Source organism: Suncus etruscus, chromosome 6 (assembly GCF_024139225.1).
Source record: "Suncus etruscus isolate mSunEtr1 chromosome 6, mSunEtr1.pri.cur, whole genome shotgun sequence".
Taxonomy (NCBI): Eukaryota; Metazoa; Chordata; class Mammalia; order Eulipotyphla; family Soricidae; genus Suncus; species Suncus etruscus.
Genome location: NC_064853.1, coordinates 4,885,112 through 4,907,903, shown reverse-complemented (window position 1 = coordinate 4,907,903; position 22,792 = coordinate 4,885,112). Strand labels below are relative to the sequence as shown.

Here is a 22,792-nt window from a genome sequence, read left to right as displayed (position 1 = left end):
AGAAGGAAAGATGATGATGGAGAGAAGAAGAAGAGAAAGATGGAGGGAGAGGAGGAGAAGAGGGTGGGGCTGCAGAGCTATAGAATAAAGAGCAATAGCATAGCAGATAGGGTGTTTGCCTTGTATATGGCCAATCTGGGTTCGATCCCCAGCATCTCATATGGTCCCCAGACCCTGCCAGGAGTAATATCTGAGCGCAGAGCCAAGATTAACTCCTGATTGCTGCCGGGCATGACCCAAAAAAACATAAATAAATAAATAAACAAACAAACAAACAAATAAATGATGATAGATAGATAGATAGACAGACAGACAGACAAACAGATAGATAAAATAGAATAAAGAGCTGGAAGACAGAAGTTTTCTTGGGTGGGATGAATCTTGAGATAAGATCTATCAGCAAGAACCTAAATCAGATTCCCTGTGACACCACCAAGCTAGCCAGCCTGCCTTCTACTTCCTTCTACTTCCACCAAGCCCAGGTCCTCCCAGCTCCAAGTCTCTCATGGAACACTTCCCAGGCCGGCGAGATGGCGCTAGAGGTAAGTTGTCTGCCTTGCAAGCGCTAGCCAAGGAAGGACCATGGTTCGATCTCCCGGTGTCCCATATGGTTCTCCCAAGCCAGGGGCAATTTCTGAGCACTTAGCCAGGAGTAACCCCTGAGCATCAAACGGGTGTGGCCAAAAAAAAAAAAAGAAAAGAAAAATGCACTGCATAATTAATTTTGGGGCCGAGAAAGTGGCGCTAGAGGTAAGGTGTCTGCCTTGCAAGCGCTAGCGTAGGAGGGACCACGGTTCGATCCCCCCCGAATCCCATATGGTCCCCCCAAGCCAGGGGTGATTTCTGAGTAACCCCTGAGCATCAGACGGATGTGGCCCAAACACCAAAAAAAAAAAAAAAAAGGAACACTTCCCAGCTCCATGAACCCCAAAAGTCCCCCAATTCCCTCAGGGCTGGAGGTCACTCCTGGTCCCAAGTACATAACCCAGCTTAGACCCTTATCCTGCCTAAGACCACTGGCCCTTGAGTGCTTTCCAACCTCCCAGACACCTACTAGAAGAGCTGGAGTTCTGGAATGTTCCAGGCCAATTATTGCTTGGAAAAGCACTGGAAATCAGCCACAGGCCTATGAGGCTGGACACACAGGAGTCAGGGTGACAACAGCCACAGGCAAGTTTCAAAGGGTCATGGGGGCGGCCCAGTAAGTAGGGGGTGATGCCAGGAATGGTCAACCCCCCATCCAGCAATGACCAACTTTCCTGTCTTCAAGCAGCTTGTCATGAAACAGATGCTCACCCAAATGACAAACACCACCCTTTCAGAGACTTGCAGGGCACATGACCAGAACTATCCCACTGACATCCCCTTAGGGGGCTGTCCTCGGGGGCTTCTGCACCATCTGGGCCTTTTAGCTCCCCTGACACCATTTTTGTTTTGATTTAAGGGCCACACCCAAAGGTGTTCAGGGGTTACTCCTGACTCTGCACTCAGGGATCATTCTTGGTGGGCTCATGGGACCATATGGGGTGCCAGAGATCAAACCAGTGTCGCCATGTCCTCTCATCTATTTCCTGCCCCCCTCGGACCTCTATCCCTATTATTTAACTAAATAGGTAACTAGTGGCAAAAGTTCTGCTCAGGTACTGCTGTCCTGGGGCTCCAGAGAAATCTGAGGTCACCTCCCACCCCCACCTTGCTTAGACACAACTGCTATTTGGGGGAATGAATCTCAGACACCAACATTGACGAGCCAGGAAGTGAAATAGAATTTCTAGACAATGAGACAGAAGCTTCCAGAAGCCTCTCGTTCGCTAGTCCTCAGTACTGAGGGAGAACTTTCTTCCAGGCTTTCAGGCCCCTCTCTAGCGCCCTCCCAACCAGTTTTCTCCCAGCAGCTCCTTCTGCCCAGAACAAACCAGCAGCAAATGCCAGCGCTTGTCCTGCAAGGCAGGGACTGGAAGAGGGGAAATCGAGGCACACCCTGCTTCAATCCCCTTTGCCTCCTGGGAAAAAGTCCTCAAGGTACGATGGGGGTAATGTCACAGGAAGCAGGATGTCAGCAGGGAGAAGAGAGGAAGAGGAGAGAAGAGAGGAAGAGGAGAGAAAGAGAGAGGGAGGAGAGGAGAGAGGAAAGAGGGATAAGAGAAAGAGGGAGGGACAGAGCACAGGTGAGGAGGTCAAGGTTGAGGGGGCGCTGCTTCTTCCTTGGGAGATGAGAGGGGCTTCCCTCTCCTCCTGCTACTTTGCTTTGGGGGGCTCGGGTATGCTGAGCCTTGTCAGCCTGCAGGAAGCAGAAGAGACTGGAACAAGGTGGATTTGTGGGGCCCAGGCCCCCACTGGCCAGGAAACCTGCTATGCAGCATCCAGGAAGTGACTCAATTCTTCCTGGTCCCTCAGGCTGCTGGGGGGGGGGGAGTGGGCTTGCAGCAGGGATATGGGACTCTCTGATGGGGGACCTCTCCCCCCCCCCCACGGTGTGAGTAACCATCCAGCCATCCCTAGGGCCACCGTCATGCTCACTTCAGCGTGGTGTCGACTGCTGGGGACGACCCCCAGGATCTGCTGTCATCACCTGGGAAACCCCCCACTTGCTGTAACCCCCACCACCCCAAGGAAGCTGGCCTGAGGCCTTGCCCTGCCAAGGTCAGACCCAATCAATGGCGCGAACTGCCTGAAAAAGCATCTCTGGCCACCGCAAGCTCATGGCCCAGACCCTGACGGTGTCCTTGAGCTAAAAAATCAAGGCTGCTTGGTTTCGGGGATGGCTGACTCCCCGCTCGCCAGCTCCTTGGCCAGTTCTTTCTCCCACCCCTAAAGTGTGTGTGGGGTTTGTGAGCCCAAGGTCTCCCCAGCCCTCAAGGCTCCAGAACCCAATACCCAACAGTTATGGCCAAGCTGCATGTGATAGCCATGGGGATCCCGGGAAGCCCCATAAATGGCCCTTCCTGACTCCATGGGCCCATTTCTTTTTTTTTTTTTTTTTTTGGTTTTTGGGCCACACCCGTTTGACGCTCAGGGGTTACTCCTGGCTATGTGCTCAGAAATCGCCCCTGGCTTGGGGGGACCATATGGGACGCCGGGGGATCGAACCGCGGTCCGTTCCTTGGCTAGCGCTTGTAAGGCAGACACCTTAGCTCTAGCGCCACCTTCCCGGCCCCTTTGGGCCCATTTCTGTCCCTTCCATCTCCCCATCTCTGATTCCTTCTCTGCCATCTACCTACCTACCTCTGCAGAATTGCCCTAATCTGCATCCACTTTGACCCTTTAAGTCATGACCACCTGCCCCACCGGAGTCCCCAGATAGACGCCTCTGCCCATAGCATCACTGGGACAACAGGGGACCCACTAGGGCCCCCAAACAACCCCCCCCACTGGGAGAATTTTCACCGGAAATGGGGCTCAAATGCGGATGGAAGATACTCAGGGTTTCAACATCCTGAACAGCAACCACAATTGCTTCAAACTTTTACCTTGCTCCCTGGATATCATAACAGAGAGCAGAGGCAGATTTCATGAACAGATGTGTACATGCAGTCATACGTTCATACACACACATGACATAGAGAGAGAGGCCTGAGCTCGAGAGAGAAAAACAGCCTTTGCAAGCGGGAGCCTCTCTCTGTACCCCACTTCCACGAGAGACTAACTGGACGCTGAGACCAGACCAGCAAACATGGCTCACCCAGCACAGAACACGGCTGTGGACAGGGTGCAACTCAAGAACATGTGCTGAGCACACATGAGGTTCAAGTTCTATCCCCATCACTGCAGATATAACCCCAATAGGCAAGTGTGATCCCCAAGATGACAGGTGTGAGTCCAACATTTCAGGTATGATCCCAGTATGACAAGGAGTGATCCCCAACACTGCATTTGTGACCCCCCCAAGATAGAAGGTTTGATGCCCAACACAGCAGATGTGACCCCAACACTACAGTGTGACCCCACCAGCACTGAAGTGACCCTGTGGCCATCAGCGTTTCTAGGTCCGAGCATTGCCAAGAGTAGCCCCAGAACAAAATGGTTCTAAGGTACTGGGCTGAGTATCCCCCAGACTGGTGGAAACCCCCATGACTTTCAATGCTATGAGGAAGCCTCACATCTGGTATGGCCAGGTTGGGGAGAAGGTGATACTGGCCTGTGGCAATTTTCGCTCGTCGTCCCAGAAATGTAAAGGCGAGAGGTCCAGGCTCCCAGGAAAGCCCTGGCAGGCGACCCACTCTGTCGGGCCCACTGTGGCGCCCACACCAGACCCCTCCAAAGCCCATAGACGGTGGCATGTTAGAGCCACCCCGGTGGAAAATTCCTACTCAGGGGCCAGCTCCTGGGAGGAGGCCGGTAACTGAAACTGGTTCTGAGCCCCATTGGGCCCATCCCCTCCATCTAAATCAGGATTCACAAAGCCATGATTGAGGGGTCCAGTTTGGCTCCCTTCCTGTTTTTATAAATAAAGTTTTATTGGCACGCAGCCTCTATTGACACACTCTGTCTGGCCGCTCCCCCGTCTGCACAAGGACAGACAGGGTGGTTTCGGCAGAGGTCAGCTGGCCTACACAGTCTAAATATTTACGCTTGGCCCTGCAAGGCCATCCTGACGGTTGGAGATGGGGTCAGCCACTGAAGACACGGGGCCCCAGCCTTCCAGCCTTTTCTCCAAAATCCTACCTGGGCCCATCCCACAAGGCGAAGGGTTGGGGTAGTACAGAGCAGTGCCAGGGTCCAGCTGCTGCCATTCCCGTGCCTCTGCCTGCATCAGCTCTGCCTTTCCAGCATCCTCTAAGGTCCTTCATGGAAACTCCCCAAAGCGGGGGGGGGGGGGGGGGGGGGGGAGGGAGGTGCTATGGGGGAGACAAGCCCAGCACCCCTAAAACACACTCTTACATTTGTCACACTCAGGGTGTCTGTGTTCAGGAGTGACATATCATACACACGATCACAGTGCATATATGAATGATCACGCGTGAACACACAAGACCATCACATAATGAACAATCACAATAAGCCATGCATGTATTCTCACACACTTGTGATCGTCTGTACACTTGTATATACATGGCCACACATACATAGCCACCCAGATACATACACAAACACCTGCGTGCTACATGACCACAAACATGCTTGCACATGTATACATGTGATCACACATATGCATTGATATGAAGGGAAGCAAAGCTTCTCCCACTCCCTGACCCTCCTCGGAGCAGCTGTTCAGCAGAACCAGAACCCACACCCTCGAGAGCACAGTTCTAGGTCTAGAAGTCTCCTTGGGGTGCTGGGCACACACCCCCACTAGCTATAGGAAGGGTGGAGGCCTGGAGAGGCTACAGAGCTCCCCCAGCAGGGCTCTGTGCTTGCTCTCTGGGGAGAAACCGTAACAGGAAAGCGGGGAACTGTTTCCCTGGAAATCAGGATTTGAGGTAGGGCAGCCTCAATCCATGGCCCCTTTTGCAAGGGAGACATAGGCAGCAGACCTGGAGGCAAGGCACCTTTTGGGGATTCTCACATAGCCCCCAGTTTCCTCCCCAAAATCTCCAACCCCGTAGGCTGGCCCATGAGGAGGAGAAGGCATTTAGTCACAGAAATCAGGAATCTGGGAGGCCAGGGTGACAGCACAGTGCTTGCCTTGCACACAATTAACCCAGGTTCAATCCCTGGCATCCTCTAGGAATCCCCGAGCCTGCCAGGAATAATTTCTGAGCACAGAGCTATGAGTAACCCCAGGTTTGGCCCCCCCAAAAAATAAATAAGGGATTCAGGAGTCCAGTCTCCTCTTCCACCATCTCAGCCACCCAGAGGCCTTTTGGACATTTGGGCCAAGTTGGATTGAGTCTGCCCCTTCCAACCCCCAAAAGGTAGGGCAGAGTTCAGGATGGTGCCAGGAATAGCTTGGGGATAGGTAGAGACCAAGTCCTACAGGACTGTATGCCAATACCCATGAAATGCCACGAACCCCCAAAGTCTGGCCAAGCCAAAGCCACAGGGAGAATGTCCACCTCCTTCCCTACATTCTGCTGTGTTCTCCTGGGGACAGGCAGGATGAAAAAAAGGGACAGGAACTCTAGGATGGATTCCAGGGGCTCTGGGAGGAGTGATGGATGGAGACCCAGGTTCATCTTTCCTGGTGTCTTTGTGGAGGAAACAGGCCTGCAGCAGGGAGCATGAGGTGCCAGCCAGGCAGCAGGCCACGAGAGAGAGGGCGGCCGCGGGGTGACCAGCTGACTTAAGACACCCTGCCAGCCTTCTTGCTGCCCTGAGTTGAAAGTGGAACCAGTCAGTGCCCAGGACTGCCCTGGCCGGAGGAGGAGGTGGGGGACGTAGTGATAGATTTAGTCACCGGCCTCTAGGGCTGCCCAGACACTTAAGACAAACAGTGGGGCCTGGGTCAAACCCAGAATCCCTGCGGGGCCCAGGACAAGACAAATCTCACCTGTCCTGATAGGCTTCAGGCTACGGTTCTCAGGGCCACTCTGGGCAGGGCACCCGCCACCTCTGTGACTGACTCCCTTTCCCCCTCTGGCCCCTCACCAGCAAACAGCACCCCTGCCTGCTTTTCTAGTTTTGGTGACACTCTCCTCCCCGCCTGCCTTGGGGGTTCCTTCCTCTGCCTCGAATATCCACAGGACAATGCCTGCTCATCTAGGCTTGGCCTACTGAGAACAAAGCTGAGGAAGAAGAGAACAGGCTAAAAAAGTGGCTAAATGAGGGTTTCCGGCTACTGGATCAAGCTATGCCTGAAAGCTTCAGGCTTCTCAGCCACTTACCTGTCTGGCACCTAGCCTTGTTTTGTTTTCTTTTGTTTGGGTCTGCGGCCACTTAGGCGGGTTTTCTGTCTGACAAGTGGAAAAAGTCTAAACTTTTGCAACACAAACCAAACTCTTCAAAGGCTTCCCCCCACTTTCACTGAGATGTTTCAAAGAGCCTCTCTTTGACTCGACTTGGACTTTGAAGGTGGCTCTCCGTCCCTCTGAAGGGCCCTTCCTGAGTTTTCCAGTCTCCCACGGGGTTCCCCCAGAGCTTTCTCTGGGCCTGAACAGGCTCATCTCCTACTTCTCAGTCAGCACAGCCTCAGGGACCCGGTGACCCCCACTACCAGATGTGTTCCCCCCAGCATTGAAGCCCGACATATGCCGGGTGCCCCATGAGTTCCAGGCTGGCTGCATCTCCCCTGCCTGTCCCAAGGCTTATGTGTGACGAGTACGACCCCCTACATCAGGGCCAGAGCCATAGCACACGGCTGGCCCAGGATTAATCTCCATCATCCCATATGGTTCCCTGAGCACAGAACCAGAAGTAACACCTGAGCACCACCGGTGTGGCCAAAAAGAAACAAACAAAAAAAATGGAGGCCGAAATGACAGCACAGTGAGGAGAGCGTTTGCCTTGCAAGCTGCTGACCTGGGTTCGATCCCCAGCATCCCATAGGGTCCCCCAGGAATGATTCCAGAGCACAGAACCAGGAGTAATTCCTGAGCACTGCCGTGTGAGGCCCCCAAACAAACAAACAAACAACAATAAAACAACAGTCCCACATTGGTTCCGGAGCAAATCAGGGTCATAACCCCAAGCACAGAAGCTGCCGCCACTGCCCAAGTGCCACCCCCCACCCCTGCGTACCATCAGACCCTCACCCTACCCTTCCCCCAGTTATCTGTACCTCCTCCCACACCCCATCCTGCTTCCTGGCATCAGCCAAGCACCTACTTGGTGCTTCTACATGTCCCAGGCTGCTCAAGGGTCCCCAGCAGGCACCCCACTTCCATCATACACCCCGAAGCTGCTTGTTAACACACTGATTCCTCTTTCTCCCCACACTCCCTGGGGCGTCTTCCTGTTGCGTAGGGCGGGACCATATGTATGTAAGGGTGGCAACTGGCACCCGGCCACCCGCCAGGCCTGAGACACTGTCTGTCCCCACGGGTGTCCTGTCATCCCTGAAACACAACTGAGGGAAGGAGACTCGAGGTACTGGGCGCCTGCCCCCCACTGTGCACACAGCGGGTACCTAAGGGCAAGCCACCCTCTGGTTTTATGAGTGGCCACACATGGTGGCACTCAGGAATTACTCCTGGCAGCTTGGGGGACCCTAGGGGATGCCAGGGATCAAACCCAGGTTGGCTGTGTGCAAGGCAAATGCTCCCCATAATGCCTCCTGGATCCAGTTAGTGGAGACAGCTTAGACCACATCTGTCTGTCCTGCTTCTGGAACTTTTCTCAGATCATCAGAGCTCAGTAGCACAGGCCTGCCCTGCAGGGACCTCCATGGCCCCTGCAGCAAACACACCTCAGGGTGCAGGGGGCCCGAGCCCCAACTCCCACTTCTAGGGGTCCAGCTCCAAGCACCCACACAAATCCACATTCAAGGTCCGGTGACACCACACACACACACACACACACACACACACACACACACACACACACACACACACACACACACCGACTGTCTATGGCACATCCCAGCTCCAGCCTTTCTGCCCCCAACTCAGCTTTTCAAGAAAGACACCCAACACTGGAGAGGTCTGAGGTCCTGGGGGTGATGGGGGAACTGTGGATCGAAGAGCAAGTGGTGGCTCCCAGCTAGTGGGGGTGCCAGAGGCGTAGCCCTGCCCCCTTGGACGGGAGCTGACAAAGTGTCCTTTATGGAGCAGGCGAGCGGCTCTGGCACTTGGGGCCTCGGGAAAACTGGGCATTTGTCCCCCCTGGGCCCCAACCCCTCCCTTCCCATCAGGGCCTGCTGGATGGCGAAGGCCAAGCACCAGCCCTGATCCCTAACTACAGTCCCCAGCACACCCCAACCTTGGCCAAGACCTTGTGCTGGTGCAGCTGTGTGGCCACTGAAGACAGGCCAGCAGCAGACATGCCACATGGGGGCCATCCTAGCTGCCTGCACCCCAGGGTAGGGGTGGGGGGACATTGGAGGAGACAAAGGGGATGAGGCCCTGAATAGGGTTAGAAACAAGAGGAAGGGGGCCGGAGAGATAGCATAGATATAAGGCGTTTGCCTTGCATGCAGAAGGATGGTGGTTTGAATCCTGGCATCCCATATGGTCCCCCGAGCCTGCTAGGAGCGATTTCTGAGCATAGAACCAGGAGTAACCCCTGAGCGCTGCTGGGTGGGACCCAAAACAAACAAACAAAACAAACAAGAGAGGGCTGGATGCCTATGGGGGTCCTCAAGGTAGTCTCCAATGGCCAAGGGGGCTGAAACACACGGGACCAATGCCCCCTGCCCACCAAAGGAAGGTCCCCAAGGTGAGCGGCAGAGCCATGCCCAGCTCTGCCAAGCATCTGGACAGCAGAGGCACCCCGTGTGCCTGCAGAGCTGCAGCCCTCTATGCCTCTATGCCCCGGGGTGCTCAGCCAGCAGGGGCGAGCTGGCAGGATCACCCCTAAGGGTGAGATCACAGGGCAGCTGCTGGATTACACATCCCCAGCTGTGCCAGGTCTGGATGCCTGGAGACCCACAAAGCCAGCCCCAGGTGGGGGCCCAGCCCTTGGGGGGCATCATATTCTCCAAACCCCCCCAAATCCTGCTCACAGGGCTGCGGGGGTGTAGCAGGGACCCTCCTGGAAGAGAAGCAGCAGGAAAGACAGATGTTCAGTGAGGCCAGAGTGGACTCCACCTGCCAGCATGTTGGGGGCACTGCAAGGAGCTTTTGGGCTCAAGGGCCTGGGCAGGGGATGCTTCTGGCTTCTCCACTGCTGTCCCTCCACTGACGGCATCAAAGGGGAAGCCAGACACTGTCACCGCGGGAAGGTCAGGCCCGGGTCAGAGCCAGAGGCACGGGAAGGGAGTGACCGACCTATTTCCAGGGCAGCCAGGAACCTCCCCTCAGGCCCAGACGTCTGGCACAGCCAGACAACAAAGGCAGGGCAGAAGAGTGTCCGGAAGGGCGTGGGGGAGGGGGGCATGTGTCTGGAGACCCCCCCCATGGTGTCACACACACCCCCAACCAGAATGGGATGAGCACAGCTGCATTCACCACCTTGCAACGGCTCTCCTGACCTTCTAGAACAACTAGAACATTCTGCCAGTTTTCTGCCATCGGAACCTGAAGGTAGTCCTGGTGCATCTGAGCTTAGGAGAGTGGGAGAGAGAAACCAGGGAGGCCAAAGATGGGCTCAGTGAGAGCCAGAAGAGACTTTTCCAGGGGGCCGTGCACACATAAATGACACCAGCCTACAAGTGTTTGAGTTACATGCACACACATACATGTGTGTATTCACAGGCACAAATATGCATGCAAGACATGCATGCAAACATGTGCGTGGGCTGCCCCCAGAACAGACACCAGCACTCAGTCTCGGCTGGCTGCATGCCTGGCTTTGTGTCCCCAACGCTGTCCCCAAAAGTACCCACAGCTGAGTGAGCCCTTTAGGAGCTGGGTGGTGGCCCCTAGTGCCCATCTCGGCCACCTTCATTCAGTCAGGGACCCGTGTGTCGTCCAGCGCGGATGGGGCTGAGATGGTTGGTCCTGGCCTCTCAAGGGACATGGTGCCAATTGGCAGTGCTCAGCTCCCTGGGGCCCAGGTGGGCTGGAACAGTGCTCACAAGTCTCTCCAACACTCGCTGAAGCTCTGCACAGCCTGGATGCCACTCCAGGGATGCCCGGGGGTGACACCAAAGGAGAGGGTGGCACCACCTCCAGGAGATGGCCCAGCTCCATGCTCTCTCTCTCTCTCTCTCTCTCTGGTAAAACTGGTGATAGCCCTGTCTGACTCCTCCTGAGGTCACTGAAGCATAAACGCAGACAGCAGAGCCTCGGAATGGACATGGTTAAGGCCATGGCTGCAGACTAAACGAAGGATTGAGCGCTTTTTTTCTGTGTGTGTGTGTGTGTGTGTGTGTGTGTGTGTGTGTGTGTGTGTGTGTGTGTGAATCTGTGTGGGTCTGTGTGAGGCTGCTCGTCAAAATTGTGTGAGCAGACCACCTGTTTATCTGCACGCAGGCATCCAGGGCAGGAGATTCCGGGGCTAATCCCGCACCTGGAATTCTGGGTGCCCGTCTGCAGATAGGTCAGTGGGGTGGGTTGAGATGGAAGCAGCAGATATGCAGGAGTGGAGGGGGGTCCTTTCCTTCCTCCCATCACCCATGTGCAACCCTACACCATATCATCCTGGGTTTCCCTGCCCTGCTAGGCCCGAGGTTCTCCACCCCTTTGGACAGATGTGGGTGTCCTGGAGGTTCTGGAGCCCCCCATGACCTGGTCACGCCACAGGACAGGTCTCACCACTGCTCAGAGCACAGTTCTTGGAGGAAGGGGTCAAACCAGATCACATCACCGCTACCACGACACCTTGTCTGCCAGATGTGGTCGTGCCCAGTTTTATAGATGGGGAAACTGAGGCTCAAAGAGGCTGAGTCACGGCTGGCTCAGGTCTTAGGTCAGAGGGTCAAATGGACCTTCTGAGTCTGTCTTCTGGCCTTCCCGGGCACTGGAAGCCTGAGCACAGAAGTTTAGGGACAGGGAAAAACAGAGATCCCATGTTTGCTCTTGGCCCTGGCTCCCCCCAAATCCTCATTGCAACCCGAGAGGTGCAGACAGGGTTCACACAGCGCAAAAGATAGAGCCTCGAGGGTTACAAGCACCGGACTGACAAATCCGAGGCCCTGAGTTTGATTTCTATATCTGCTCCCATGTGCTGAATGTGGCCTCAGAGACATGGCTGTCCCAGGTCTCTGGTGCTGCCAGAGTGCGAGCACCACTCCAGCAGTCCCACCCCGAAACACCACAACCAAAGAGGGGGCACTGGGAGGCGAGAGAGAAAGCTGAGCCGCAGACTGGGGATGGGGCACCCCCCACAGCACCCGCTGCACGGTCAGCCCAGACCCACGGCCTGACTCACTGCTCTCGGGAAACGTGTCTGTCCCCACACTGAAGCTTCCAGAACAGACACCATGTTCCTGCCCTGCAGGAAGGAGAGGGGACAGCTGCTTCCTGTATAGCACAGGCTGGGCGGTCCAGGGCCTGGGATAGCCCGCTTCCCCTCCCCCCAGCTCCAGGCAGGCCCGGGACGTGTAGCCCACATGGGCATAGGAGCAGGGCAAGAATGGGGGCCACACCAAAAAAATGGGGGCTGGGGCCGGAGAGATAGCACAGTGGTGGGGCATTTGCCTTGCTTGCAGAAGTATGGTAGTTCGAATCCTGGCATCCCTGAGCCTGCTAGGAGAGATTTCTGATCGTAGAGCCAGGAGTGACCCCCTGAGTGCTGCCGAGTCTGACCCAAAAACCAAAATAAATAAATAAATAAATGGGGGCCAACTTCTGCCCGTGGACTCCCTGGAGTGGCTCACTTGGGCCTAAGGGCCACTTGCTATGGTCAAGCCCACGAGACCCCAGACAGGACAGTGCTTAGCATGCAGGTTGGCAGAATGGCTGGAAGAGCCGGGGGTTCCAGGGACTTGAGCTAAAACCATTTTTCCATGCAGGGCAGGCTCCGGGGCCTAATACAACTGACTTGCAAATGAGAGACCCTGAGTCCCATCCCTGAGGTCGCCCACATGCACCAGTGCTGGCCCAGCGACCCTGCAGTCACACACACACACACACACACACACACACACACAGATGCATACACACAAACACAATCACATAGAGACACACACAGATACATAAACACAGATACACTCAAAATAGACACACAAATCTACATTCACACACACATATATACACTCAGAGACACACACTTTCACACGTATATATACAGAGTCATTTTCACACACTCACCTCACACATCCTTGCTCTTCCCCTGACACACATGTTCACGCTTGCTGCCTCACTCAGACACACACTTATTCCTTTAGACTCGTGCACGTCCTCACTTATAAAGCAGCACATTCACTCTCATATACACACAATCACGTTCTCATGGACACGCACATCCAGATACAATCACACTGTCACACACAGCCACACACATGTAGACATTCTCATGCAGTGCTCCTAGCATGTGTGTACTTGTAGTTACACATGGTGTCCTAGATGCACTCCCATGATTTGTCATGTGCACAAAATCTTATATATACATTGTCATTTCATGCACACACACATTCTTTTTGTTTTTGTTTTTGGGTCACACCCGGCAGCGCTCAGGGATTACTCCTGTCTCTACGCTCAGAAATCGCTCCTGGCAGGCTTGGGAGACCATATGGGATGCCAGGATTCGAACCACCGTCCTTCTGCACCCAAGGCAAATGCCTTACCTCCATGCCATCTCTCCAGCCCTGCACACACATATTCTTACAAACACACTCACACTTACCCTTCACACAATCATTCTTCAGCCCTGGCCTTGGGAAGGCCTGAATCTTAATTTGCTTATTTGTTTTTGTTTTTTTTTGAGAGGGTCACATCCTCCAGTGTGTGAGAGTAAGTCACACCCCTCAGGGTTCCTCCTAGCACTGTGCTCAGGGATCATTCCTGGCAGGCTCAGGGACCTATGGGATGCTGGGGATTGAACATGGGTCGGCAGCGTGCAAGGCAAATGCCCTCCCTACTATGCTATCACTGCAGCCCCTGATTCTCATTTCTGACAGGGATCTAGAACCGACTCCAGGCCTCTCTGAGACTCAGTTTTCATATTTCTAAAAACAGAAGTAGGGCTGGAGCAACAGCACAGTGGTAGGGCATTTGCCTTGCACGCAGCTGACCTGGGACGGACCTGAGTTTGATCCCTAATGTCCCACATGGTCCTTCGAGTTTGCCAGGAGCAATTTCTGAGTGCAGAGCCAGGAGGAACTCCTGAGCATCCCTGGGGGGTGGGGGGGGGACACGACGACAAAACAAACAAAAAAAAGCGGAAGAAGCAATGGAGGTAAAATCCCAAACACCTAAGATTCAACCAGGGGGCTTCATGAAAGGTTCTGGGGATTCTTACGCTCCTGGCCTGTGGCACCTGTCTTGCCCACCCTTTAGTGCCCCCCATGGAAGATGCTCTTCATCTCTGCCCTCCCATGGGCCCATCATCCAGGGAGCCCTCTTGGATTTACCTGCCCAGAAGAAAGCCTGATCCCCCCAAACCCTCCAGCTCTTGGACTGCCCCTCATAGCCTCCCTCGCACCTTCTGCCTGGATCTGGACTGTCTGATGTTACCTGGACCCAGCCCCCTTTCTATTTCAGAGCTCCTGGGGTGAGCAAATGCATGACACCAAGACAAGGCCCATCAACTCCAGAATATTATCTCCTAGGAGTAGGGGAGTGTGGCAGACCGGGGTCCTTGCAGCCCAGAGCCCTGATGGAGGAGAACCAGAAACTGAGGCTGCTCAGGCTCTTCACTCTGTCCCTTCCTGAGGGTGCTCACACCTCCCCTTTCACAGACTCACTCACCAGGGGGCCAGCCTCCTCCCTCTGACTCTCAGCCCTGCTTACAACCATCCCAGCTGAGCCCCCACTTGGGTGTGGGGTAGGCAGAGACATGGGAGAAATATGGGACAGAAACACAGAAGAGACACAGAGCAAAGGGACACAGGGAGAGTATAGAGACACAGGGAAGAGACATAGGGCAGAGACAATAGGGGAAAGACAGAGGGCAGAGACATAAGTGAGAGATACAAAACAGAGACACAAGGGAGACTGGAGTTAGGTCTATATTCCAGGCAGACAGACAGACTCAAAGAACTCTGAGATGGCAGCCTGACCTTTGGACTTAGAGCATGGGTGCCTTTTCTGCATCCCTCAGCCGTGGCACAGACCTGCACCCCAATTGTCCAGTGACTTATCTTCCTCATTCCCCAATGCGGCCTCTCACCCCTTCCCAGCACCATCTACGTGCCAGGAACCCCCCTCAAAAGCAGGCCAGGGGGCCAGAGAGATAGCACAGTGGGGACGGCATTTGCTTTGCACGCTACCAACATAGGTTTGATCCCCGGCATCCCATAGGGTCCCCTGAGCCTGCCAGGAGTAATTTCTGAGCGCAGAGCCAGGAATAAGCCCTAAACGCTGCTGGGTGTGGCCCCCAAATAAAACAAAACCAAAACCAGGCCGGCCAGACCCCTTTGTGAGGACCAGTTGCAGTGAGCACTAAGGCGAGAGTCTCTTTCTCTGAGCTGCGGGGCAGCTGTTCCTTGGACCCCAGAATCCCCCTCCTACCTCCTTGACCTCCTCCCAAATGACTAAGCGATTTCGGGGTGGAAGTGGGGGGGGCACCCCACACGCCAAGAGGACCGCTGGCTGCAGAAAAGCCCCGGGATGCCCAAAGCCACAAGCACCAAACCCACGGTCGGCGCCAGCACTTGGAGGTTAGGTCGGGCCCCTCCACGCTGGTTCTGTTTTGCTTTGCCCTTAAGCGAAACAAATCCACCCCCACAGTTACTGGAAACTGGGGCCTGTGAAACGGAACCGTTTGCACAGAGAATTAATTACTCAGCAGCCTTGAGAGCGCGCCCCGCTGCCCGCCCTCTGCCCGCCACTCTCCAGTGTCCGGCTCAGCTGGGAGGACGGGGGGCCCTGGCTGCAGTGACAGTGGCCTCGGGGCCGGGTCACACAGACACACACAGAAAGGGGTGTGCAGCTCGAAGGCCCCAAGGACTGTCTCAGGCGCCAAGGTCAGGCCAGGAAGCTCAGCCCACTCTGGGCAGCATAATTGAGCCTCTCTGGGTCTCCTTTTCTGTGACATGAAAACCGGGGAACGTGCTGGGGTGCTCTCAGGATTTTGGGGGTGTCCACAGGGCCCTGGCAGGTGTGACATCTGTGGACTTTGGCCTCGTGCTGGGTCCGAGGCACTGAGCTGGCCGTAGGCCCTGGTTTGACCCATGATGTGGCCCGGCCCAGAGGGAACTGGGCCAGCCAGTCGGGGGCAGGTCTCGTCATGGTGTCCAGGGTCTTGGGTGTTGACCTCCTGGGGCCCCCCTGGGTGCTCCCTCATCAGTTTTTCTCAAGTGGAAGAGCACTGGCCTCCTCCCAGCACCACCCGGGGGGTGATCTAGAGAAATAAAAAAAAAAAAAATCTGAATTCTGGGCTGAGCAAGAACACAGCGGGTAGGGTGTTTGTATTGCACAGGGCCAACCCGGGTTCGATCCCCGACATCCCATAGGGTCCCCCGAGCCTACCAGGAGTGATTTCTGAGTGCAAAGCCAGGAGGAACCCCTGAGCACTGCATAATGTGGCCCCCCAAACAAAAACAAACAAACTGAATTCTGGGAGTATGTGTGTGTATATGTGTGTGTATGTGTGTGTGTGTGTGTGTGTGTGTGTGTGTGTGTGAGAGAGAGAGAGAGAGACAGAGACAGAGACACAGAGAGAGAGAGACAGAGAGAGACAGAGACAGAGACAGAGAAAGAGAGACAGAGAGAAATGGAAACTGGGCCTATCTCTTCCAGCTCAGACAAGTGCCCAGGAAACGTGCCACAGCCCAGTCCTCCCTATCAGCTTTCAACCCCCCCCCCCCCCCGCTTCCTTCTCTGTTCCAAATTTCTGGGGTGCACCTCTCCTTCCCTCTTCTTCACCTCCCACCCATTCCCTGCCGGGGTCACACACAGGTTTGGAGGTGCTCCTGGGGAGAAGGAAGGGGGATGGGCAGATGTGACCCAGTTTAAACCCCTCGTGTTACTCAGGAGCGAGACCTTAGCCTTTGTCACTCAAAATATCCACGGGGAGGGTCCCTTGGGATGGTAATTAGAGTCTAGAGCTGTTGGCCGGGTTTTTCTCGGCAAAAAAAAAAAAAAAAAAAAAAAGGAGATGTCAGAGACAGGCGCACGGTTGGATGAGCTGGGTCCAGGCCCAGATGTCAGCCTGGGAAGGCTGCTAGCAATGGAGTACTGGGCTGTGGTCAGCTGCTTTGTTTACTGTAGGGACAGGGCAGGACAGTGTCCCTTAGAAACTCAGCCGACTTAGGGGCCAGAGCAATAGCACAGCGGGTAGGGCCAGGAGTGACCCTTAAACACTGCCAGTTGTGGCCCATAAACCAACCAACAAGAGCTAGAGTGATAGCACAGTGGGGAGGGTGTTTGCCTTGCAAACTGCCAACCCAGGTTCGATATAGGGCAGTTCAGTCCCCTGGGGACTTAGGGCCCCCCAGCCTGCCAGGAATAACTTCTGAATGCTAGTAGTAACCCCTAAGCACCAGCAGGTGTGGCCCAAAAACAAACAAAACAAACAAACAAACCCAACCAACAACAAAACAAGAACAGAAGCATAGCCTGAGACAGCTTCTCTCTTCTAGAAGGTTCTCTGGCTTCCCCTGCCCCCCATGGCCAGTGCCAGCTGTGAACCTTGACCCTTCCCCTCCCCACCACCAAGTGTGCATCCAGCTCATGAGGCTGGAAGTGACTGGTGCCTTTGTGCCTCTGTTTCCCCTTCTAGCCCTGCAGGAAACCATCAAGGAGGCTGCTGGCAGGCGCCAGGGATTGTGGCCAGAACACCTGTCATCAGGCCCAGCTCCGACAGCATTCACCTGCCCACTTTCCTGGGCAGAGAGAGAGGGACGGTGAGTGTTGGTGGCACTTGATGATGGTGACATTGCAGCTCATACCCAACCCAGGGCGTGCAGCTGGCCAACTGCCCATAGAGCAGCTCTGGCCCAGCCTGGTAAGGACGCTCTGCTTCATGCTACTTGCCCTCTGGCTGGCCGCAGGGTTTCTGTGACCATCCTGGGGGGCCAGATCCCAGCCAGACTGGAACTCAGGTCCAACACCACCTCAAGACTCAAACCTGACTCCCCAGGATGAAAACAGGGTTCATGTCTCATATACCTGAAACCCATCCCCATGGCTGGTCAACCTTAAGTCAAAACAACACAATGGGGGTCCCAGCCCCATGGAGTCCCCCACATATACCTTCTCTCTGCTCCCATCACCACAGGCTTCAGAGGGTAAAGGGGAGAGAATCCCCCCAAATTATATCCCAAAGAAATGCCCCCCCCACAATGAGGCTGGGGCGTTAGCACAGTGGGGATGGCATTTACCTTCTATACCTTCTACATGATTAACCCACAAAAATTCGATCCCTGACATCCCATATGGCACCACCAGGAGTAATTCCTGAGCACAGAATCAGGAGTAACTCCTGAACATCTCCGAGCGTGGACCAAACCCCTCCAAAAAAAAGAAAGAAAGAAATGCCCCCTGCTAATTCACTCCTGAAACATACACCGCCTTGTAAACCCTTAACTCAATGAAATTTATAAAACACTTAATTTCACAAGTACAAACTATTCCCAGCCGGCCCCCCAAAGTTAAATCTTATACAGGATTAAGTAAGATAGGAGCTGATCTGCTCTGGTCCTCATGGCCTGCCCCCCCCCCACTAGGTGTGGCAGCCCCTGAGCTCTGGAGGAAGTGGGGGTCAGGGGATGAGAGACAGAACCCCAAAGACAAACACCTCTGCTAAGCTTGGGGACCATGTGTCAGAGTTGCCGAGGGAAACAAGATAGTTTAACACCCACAAAACACAGGAGCCCCGATAGCCCTTGAGCAGGACCCCAAGCCGGATCCTGTGCACAAGGGGTGTGAGTGAGTAGGTGGGTGGGTGGCAGTGTGAGAGGCAGGGGGACGAGGGGCCCTGACTGCTCATACACCTGCTCACACTTTCTATGAGTAGTCTGAATAATAGCACAGCAGGGAGGGCATTTTGCCTTGCACGCGGCAGACCCAGGTTCAATCCCTAGCATCTCATAGGATCACTCTAGCTGGCCAGCAGGAATTTCTGAGGAAGAAAAGAAAAGAAGAGAAGAGAAAAGAAAAAGAAAGAGGGGGCCAGAGAGATAGCACAGTGGTAGGGCATTTGCCTTGCATGCAGAAGGACGGTGGTTCGAATCCCAGCATCCCATACGGCATGATGTGCCTGCAGTGATTTCTGAGTGCAGAGCCAGAAGTAACCCCTGAACACTGATGAGTGTGACCCAAAAAACAAAACAAAACAAAAAAAGATCTGGAGCCTTGGCAGCTCATCCCAGGGCCCCCCAAATCACAAGTGCCCCATTATTGGTCTGTGCGGGAACCCAGGTGCCAGCACTATTGTCTGATTGGGGCTTTTGGGGAGACAATTAAATGGAGAACAAACGTCCCAGTGGTGGAGGAAAGCACAGTGGATCGATCAGACATGTGGCTTGCACGAAGCCAAGATGGGTTCAATCCCCAGCACCTCATATGGTCCCCCTGAGCCCCTCCAGGAATGATCCCTGAGCTCAGAGCCAGGAGTCAGCCCTGAGCACTGCTATGTATGGCCCAAATTAAAGAAAACACGTGTGTGAGTATGTGAATACGTGTTTTCTGACAGTGGTAGATGATGTCCACCTGGGGCGGTCGTCATATCTGGCCACCAGCAAGGTCCCAGGTGCCTGCCAACCCCTCCCCCCATCTCAGCAGCATCCACTGAACCACCCCAACAAACGGGAACCCCAAGCGGGAATTCAAGTTGGTTATGGGGGTCAGAGCCATAGCACAGTGGGGAGAGCATTTGCTTTGTACACGGATGACCAGGGTTCGATCCTCAGCATTCCATAGGGTCCCCCAATCTGCCAGGAGTGATTCCTGAGTGCAGAGCCAGGAGATACCCTTGAACACTGCTGGATGTGGCCCCAAAATAACAAAAACAACAAAAACCAAGCTGGTTATGCCAGTGGACCACATTTACCACCCCTTCCATCCCCACTTTTTTTTTTTCTTTTGGTGTTTGGGCCACACCTGGCCAGGGCTTGTCCTCATCTCCTGGAGAGGCCTATGCTGTGGCCAGCTTGATTCATCTCAAGACCACCAAACCAACCACTCCACCATGTGCTGGGACTGGAACCTGGAACATGCCAGAAGCTTCTCAGTGGCTGGGTGGTGGGGAGCAGATGGAAGAACAGATCCCGGTAGGCCTTGGCCCCTTGACACAGTCAGGAATACCCAGCATTTACACCCCCACTCTGAGAACTCTGTGCAACCCAGAAATGCTTTTCAGGAAGCATCCCCGGATGACCTGACCATCAGCATGTGGGTCTGTGCCCATGGGCATGTACCCATGTACTCACATGGGCATTTGTAAATGTATATATGTGTGTCAAGTATGTGTACATGGGCAATGTGTGTGTGCATGTGTCTGTATGTACTCAGAGGTGTCTGCATAAGGTTGTGCAGGCTCCATCAACTTTGGTGGCTGTTTGAAATTTTTCAGAATTACAGGATTGTTCACTATAAATACAAGAACAAGCAGGACTAGAGCAATAGCGCAGCACTGAAGGTGTTTGTTTGCCTTGCAAGCGACCAACCCAGGTTCGATCCCCAGCATCCCATACGCTCCCCTGAGCCTCCCAGGAACGATTTCTGAGCACAGAGCCAGGAGTAACACCTCAGCCAGGCCAGCAGCAGGCCCCAAAACCAAAACAACTAAATGAATAATAAAAGAGCACAAGCAGCATCCTGGGCCTGGCCTTGCGTGCGCTGTAACAGAACTCCTGAATCATTCCACAGTGACCCTTCCCCCCTGGGTGTACAGATATGTGAAATCGCCACAAACACTGTGACAATGATGCTGAGCACCAAGCCAGGAGTCACCTCAGAGCACTACTAGGCAGGAGACACCTCCAAACACTACCAGGCATGTGTGGCTCCAAACCAGGTCGAAACAAAAAGGTCTAGAAATGGAATGCTTCCTGACAATGAGCCATAAAGAAATTGCTTGAAAAGTACATTCCAAAGAAAGTGATGTGATCCCATCTGGGGTCCCTGCCGGCAGCCTCAGGGCCATGTGCTCTGTCTCCATCTTCTGCATGACATCCAGGAACAAAGCTGGCCCCCTAAATCAAGTGGCATAGCCCAGCCTGGCTTCAGGATTTTAGCCCTTGGCAGGGAAGCATCCCAGATGACGGGGAAAGGAAGAGCCCGGTTGGTCCAAACTGTAAAGTCTCACCAAGCCTGGTCTTCATCAGTTGGTAGTGGGGACAAGAGGCTACACCCCAGGAGGAGGAAGGCGCCCCTACCTGCCCTCTGCCATGGACATGAGGGTGCCTACTCTCCGTGGGCACCTAGACACACCAGCTGTTCCCTGAGTTCTAGGAAGTATTTCCAAGGTGGGAGATAAAACTGAACAGTTCTTGGCTAAGTGTGAGACACTGAGATGGTGGGGTGGGGCAAAGGGGAGCAGGTGGAGGAATGAATGGGGACCCTGCCCTGTTCCCCAATTCCTAGGAGCTGACCCTCATGGTAATGTTCGGGAAGCCCCCAAGAGATAGTGTCACCCAGCTCCAAGGGGACCCACCCAGACCCCTGGCAGCACCCAGATCCCATGATTCCTCCATTCCCGAGACCTGCGAGCCTAAATCCGCTCCGCAGGGCAAGCCCATAGAAGAGGGGCAAAGCCCAGAGCCGGGGAATCAGCCGCACTTTCCAGCCAGAGTGATGCTGGCTGTGACCTCAGCCCTGGGGACAGGAACCAAGGACACCACCCGGCCGTGTCTGGGTAACTGAGACGCCCTCGGAGCCTGGAAGAAAGAAAACACCTCCCGGTGGGATTTTAGACTTCGGAGGATCTCTCCCTGCTTCTTTTATCACCTGCGGGGAGCCCAAAGGGAGTTAACTAAGGGCAAAGTGCTACCCCCTTGCTTGTCCTCGACCACTGGAGAGCTTCTCCCCAGGACCCCAGACTTAGTCACCCACCAGAGCTGGAGTCGGAGCTGGCGCTTCCCCGGCAGCACCTGTAAAACCCAGCTCCGAGGGCTAATTAAATATTACTCACTCCGGAAGCAGCCAGGGCCAGCTCACCCACAGCCCACAGTGCCTCACTTTCAGAGGAAAGGAGCCTGGCCCGCCTCAGCTGTTGGGGGGTCCTGCAAGAGCCACACCCCCCCCCAGAGCCAGCTGCAAAACCGGGCTGAAAGTCAACTACCCCAGGGACACACACACGCCCTCAGACACGCCCAGAGACACACGCACAAACAAACAGACACTGACAGGCACATAGAGACACATGCACAAATGCGGACCATGGACACACACCACAAACACACACACAGAGATGTACACTCATAGATACATATAGAAACACGCACAAATACACACCGCAAATATGCACACACAAATGCACTTAGAGACACACACCCATAAGCTCTCCAGACACACTCGTACAGACAGACACACACACACAACTCAGACACACCTTTCAGACAGACTCACATATGAAGGCGCACACACACGAACACACAGACACAGTTCCTTGGACTTACACTCAAAAAGCACTTTTACAGACCCACAGACCCACACTCAGACTCTCTCTCACACACACAAACACCCCCAGGCGGACACACAAACACAATTCAGGGCTAGACACTCTCAGAACTGGCCCAAGCTCCAGAAAACAAGGCAGAAGGAGGGCCCCACATAGACAACCCCACACACTCCAGTGCAGACACGCAGAAACACGCACGTGTGCACATCCAAGTCCGCACAGGCATGCACACACACACACACACACACACACACACACACACACAGCCATGGCTACACACCCACCCTGCGCCGGGACACCAGCATACCCCACGCACCCTGGAGCACTGGGAAGCTCTTTGCCTTGACCGGGCCTGGGCCCGGGACAGTCGCTGTCACCCCTGCACCAGCCTCCCCACCCCGCCACCGCCAAGATGCCCAGGCTGCCCCGGCTGGCTCCGTCCCGACTCTCGGCTGCTGGGGGAAACCGCGGCGGTGGCGGGGAGGGCGTTGCTGCCGGGCTGTCTCCCGGCGGGCTCCCTGGGGGAGGCGTGCGGGGCGGGCCCCCGGCCCGGGGGAGCCCCAGCTCGGCCGCGCTGCAAATTCGGGGCGCCCCACTGGCGGGAAGAGAAGCCAAGGTGGCGGGCTGGTTCGGTCCCGGGGGACCGATC

At 54.9% G+C, this 22,792-nt stretch overlaps 1 protein-coding gene across 1 annotated transcript in view; it reads right to left on the bottom strand.

Moving 5' to 3' along the window:
- SPSB1 (splA/ryanodine receptor domain and SOCS box containing 1) overlaps positions 1 to 22,792 on the bottom strand; it is a 37,780-nt gene that overhangs the window by 14,704 nt on the left and 284 nt on the right. The gene's annotated exons all lie outside the window — the stretch shown is intronic.